Source organism: Podarcis gaigeae (genome assembly GCF_964106915.1).
Source record: "Podarcis gaigeae genome assembly, chromosome: Z".
NCBI classification, from domain to species: Eukaryota; Metazoa; Chordata; class Lepidosauria; order Squamata; family Lacertidae; genus Podarcis; species Podarcis gaigeae.
The window spans coordinates 46488284-46493642 of NC_139691.1; positions in this window are offsets into that span (position 1 = coordinate 46488284).

The window sequence follows — 5359 nt, forward strand, 5'->3', positions numbered from 1 at the left end:
CAAACTCCACAAAACTGGAAATAGTGTCTTGGTTTGAGAACTTTACCTCGGTCTAAGAATGGAATCTGAATGGTGGAAGGGCACCGGCAGCGGGAGGCCTCATTAGGGAAAGTGTGCCTTGTTTTAAGAACAGTTTCGGTTTAACAACAGACTTCTGGAATGAATTTAGTTTGTAAACCGAGGTACCACTGTACTGAATGCAGAGGGTTTGGAGCCTTGCCTCCACCCCACCCCCCCAAAAAACCCCACCCAAAACCTCATAACATACATTAAAATTGTCAACCTTAGAAACTTTAGAAAAATCCTAATATAAATAAAATCAACAGTTAAAACTACATTATAAGTTTAAAATTACACATTAAAATATATGCCAATTTTATATCTCTAGGTAGGCTTGCCTAAGCAAGGAAAATTGTAGCAGGTTCTAAAAAAAGAGTATAGCGAAAGCACCTGCCTAATTGAGAAAGCACCTGCCTCATTTGAGAAGGGAGCTCATGAGTGTAGCAGCTGCCACACTCAATGATTGTTTTCTTACAATTGTGGAATGAACATTATGTGGCACTTCTGAAGCTGCCAGTTCTGCAGATTAAAGCGGTCTAGTGGGCTTACATCAGGGTAAGGTGATCCTTCAAATATTTACTATATAGAAAGTTGACACAGCATCTATTTTCTCTCTCAAATGTCTTAATTGTATAAGGTAAATACTCTGGTGTTAGCCACCCTTGCACTACAGTTTGTGCAACATAGGTTTTCTCTCTAAAGTATCATAATTCTGAACAGCCAGTTTGGTGCAAAGGTTAGGGTGCTGGACCACGTCACAAAACCCACTGGACAACTTTGGGCTAGTCACTCTCTCTCAGCCTAGCCTACTTTACAGGGTTGTGGCGAGAATAAAATGGTGTGGAGGGAAAAATATATGCCACCTGGAACTCCTCAGAGGAAACCTGTTATATAAATGCCATTAATTAGCTACCTGCTTCAACATACTTTGAATTGGAAAAGACCTCAGGGGTCATCTAGCCCAATCCCTGCGATGCAGGAATCTCAGCTAAAAGCATCCATGACAGGTGGCCAGCTTAAAAACCTCCCATGAAGAGAGTCCACAACCTTCCAAGGGTTCCACTGTAGAACAGCTCTTACTGTCAGGACGTTTTTCCATATATTTAGTCAGAATCGCCTTTCTTGTAACTTGAAGCCATTGGTTCGAATCCTACCCTCCAGAGAAGGAGAAAATAAGCTTGCTCCATCTTCCATGTGACAATCCTTCCAATATTTAAAGATGGCTCTCATATCTCCTCTCAGTCTCCTCTCTTCCAGGCTAAACAGACCCAGCTCCTTCAAGCGCTCCTCATAAGGTTCAGTTTCCAGACCCTTGGTTATCTTGGTTGCCCTCTTCTGCACACGTTCCAGCTTATCAAGATCTTTTAAAAAAAACTGTGGTGCCCAGAACTGGACACAGCATTCCAGATGGGTTTTTTTTAGCCATTCCATTATTATTGAAATCTGAGCCTCTGTCCCCCACAACACACAGTGTTTTGAATAATGTGATCTTTCAAATACAATTATACATACAGAATTTAAAAAATTCTTGAACTAGCTTACAAAAAAAAAGTCAGTACTAAGACTCCATCAGGTTCACACTCTAAATAGTCACAACACATGAGGAAAAAGGAATTGGTGGGAGCAGTCTTTGTTGTACAGCAGGCATGTCCAACTCCCAAGAGACTACGATCTACTCCCAGTATAAAAAAACTGGCAGTGATCTACCCAAGGTGGCAACTAACAGGGGGGAGATTTGCCCAGAGTTGCTGACCTTTTTTTGAGGGGGAGAGGCCAAAGTTGTTGAGCTTTTTGGGGAGAGCAAAGATAGAGGAGCTGCTTTTCCACGGTCACTTTTTCTCATCCCGTGATCTACCTGTAGCACCCCGGCAATCTACCGGTAGATCACGATCTACCCATTGGACATCCCTGTCCAATGGCACTCAGAGAGGATGGCTGTCATGATTTCAATAAGCCTTATGCTTTTATATTGTGTTGGCTGAACTTTGTTCACTGTTCTGAATATTTGATGTAGGGAGAAGTGGTATAAATCTATCGAAATAAATAAATAAAAGACACCCCATCAGTTCAAAAAAAGAGAAAAAGGAAAATAAAGGACCCCTGGACAATTAAGTCCAGTCAAAGACGACTTTGGGGTTGTGGCACTCATCTTGCTTTCAGGCCGAGGGAGCCAGCATTTGTCCACAGACAGCTTTCTGGGTCATGCGGCCAGCAGGACTAAACTGCTTCTGGTGCAATGGGACACCGTGATGGAAACCAGAGCGCACAGAAATGTTGTTTACCTTCCTGCTGCAGCAGTACCTATTTATCTACTTGCACTGGCATGCTTTCAAACTGCTAGGTTGGCAGGAGCTGGGAGCTCACCAGTTGCCAACCTTCTGATCGGCAATCCCAAGAGGCTCAGTGGTTTAGACCACAGTGCCACCCACATCAGTTCAGTCCTGATAATGAATGTCATTTAACAAAGACATCACATGCCACTTTTGCTTACCGAAATAATTGCACATCATTGATATGTTAGACCTTGCTCCCAGAATATCACATGGGACCGTGCTCTCATCTCGATATGCATGCAAGTCCCATTAACACTGATGATAGCTACTCATATTTCCAGAGAAGACAAGCAGCCTCCAGAGATTAGCTGAACTGGCAGTGCCATATGAGAGACTACCGCAAATAAGAGGATGTGAGAGAAACCAAAATCAACCATGATCCACTGTTGGCTTTTCCCTCTATCCAGAAAAAAAATCCTGTTTTGGTTCTACCTTCCCAGACTCTCAGTCTCTGAAAGTGAGTGAATGCTGTGTTTCTATATTTCTGATGGCCATTTAGTTTCCAGTGCTAGAATACATTGGAATATAGCTTGACCAAACATCCAGCTTTAGCCCAAATCCACTTTTAATAATAATAATAATAATAATAATAATAATAATAATAATAATAATAATAATAATAATTGTATACTGCAATTTTATTTTTTTTAAAACCAAACTGGTTTGCAACCATTATAAACAAAAACTAGCTCTTTAAAAAAAAGAATCACAGATCATCAGCAAACTTTTACAGAATATGTTTCCTAAATAGATCTGCATAAGCATAGAAAAGTTTTCAGGATACATTAAAGGTTAGAATAGATAGTGCCTGCTAAACCTCTGTTGCAAGAGCATTCCACAGAACCGCCAATGACACTAAAGACTCCATTTCCTGTCAATGTCAAATGTGCCGCAGCAACTCAGGGGATGACCAAGGATGTTTGTGTAGATGATCTCAGTGATCAAGCAGGGATATAAGAGTTCAGGGTGGTCCCTAAGGAAACTCCAGTCTTTTAACTCCAACCCGCAAAAAGTGGATGCTCTGCTAGTTATTGACTATATCTCCCCAACCTTTTTACACCTTTTTCTTAGGCTGGAGCTAACTCAAAAGGATGGACCAAGTTACAAATAATAAAGCTCCGAAAAAAATCTAGAGGCACTGTTTCCTGTTTGGAATCTTGTTCTCCCTGCTGGACACTTTCTCTCCCTGTCATATAAAAACAAATACTAGATTCAGGGGTTGTCCAATGAAGCTGAGTGGTAAGACATCCAGGTTAAATTAAAAAAAGCTTTTCTCCATACAATACAAGGTTAAACCCCAGAATTGACTACCACAAGATGTAGCTGGGGTGGCAGCCAACTTCTAGAGGGAATTAGACAATTTAAAGTAGGATAAAGCTATATATTCCCTCCAATTTCAGTGGTAACATGCCTTTGAATATCAGCTGCAAGTGGTATAGTACTATTGCACTCATGTCCAACTACAGAACTTTCTATTGGCATCCAATTAACCATGGTGGGAACAGTAGGCTTCAGTAGATAGGCCAGGAGTAGGAGACCTTTTTCACCCAGAGGACTTCATTCCTTTCCAAGGGCAAGCTTCTGAGGGCCACATGCCAGTAGTGGGCAGGACCAAAGGCAAAAGTGGGTGGAGCAAGGAATGTAAATTTGACCTTTGTACCATGGGCTAACTTGTACACATATCCACACACCTATTTTTATCCTCCATCCAGACAAGCCAGAGGCATCATCAGAATTCAAGGACACATTCCACCCAGACAAAAACACTCATCATGCAAAGCAGGCTCAGTGAGGGGTAGATGCCCTAGATGGAGAGCCCTTGAGGACCACTTTTGGTCCTGGGCCTTAGGTTTACCACCCCTGTGATCTGATCTAGCAGGGGTCTTCTTATGTTCCAGATTTAAATAAAGATAAGGCAGTTCTTTGGACGCAGGCAGCGCTGTGGGTTAAACCACAGAGCCTAGGACTTGCCAGTCAGAAGGTCGGCGGTTCGAATCCCCTCGATGGGGTGAGCTCCCATTGCTTGGTCCCTGCTCCTGCCCACCTAGCAGTTCGAAAGGACGTCAAAGTGCAAGTAGATAAATAGGTACCGCTTCGGCGGGAAGGTAAACGGTGTTTCCGTGCACTGCTCTGGTTCACCAGAAGCAGCTTACTCATGCTGGCCACATGACCCGAAAGCTGTACACCAGCTCCCTCGGCCAATAAAGTGAGATGAGCACCGCAACCCCAGAGTCGGTCACGACTGGACCTAATGGTCAGGGGCCCCTTTACCTTTACCTTTAAGGCAGTTCTTTATGTTCTGAGGGTAGTGAGTGATGGACGCAAGTAAATGTAGTTACACCGTGTGGTTAAGCTTTTGCATGATGGTACTTGTTGCTGTTGTGATTCATCTTAGGTCAGGATCTGGGCACATGATCTAAAGCACTCTTATACTATTTCAAAAGCCATGGCTTCAGCCGAAGAATCCTGGGAACCGTACTTTGTTAAAGGGTGCAAAGAATTGTTGGAAGATGCTGCTGAACTACAGTTCCCAGGATTCTTCAGTGGAAGCCATGACTCCCAAGTTAGTATAAGGCTGCTCACACACCATGAATGTAAAGCACATTTAAAATACAATGAAAGGACATGACCCCACTCCAAATAATTTTCAGGACTGTAGCTTATCCCTCACAGATGTAGAGTTCCCAGTGCCTCCTTAACCAAGTACAGGTCTCAGGATTCTTTAGAGGAAAGTGTCTGCCATGGGCATAGCGGGGGACGGGGTGGGGCAGCAGCTGCCCCAGTCTAGATCAAATAAAACATAGAAATACTTAACTGACCAATCATGTCAGTTCTGTCCCCACCAAGAAAGTTCTGCTCCCCCCAACAAAAATCCCAGCTGCACCCATGGTGTCTGCTTTAAATGTTTGGCATGTATGTCACTTAAGAGTGTTTTAAATTCATGGTGTGGATATGACCTGTGACTC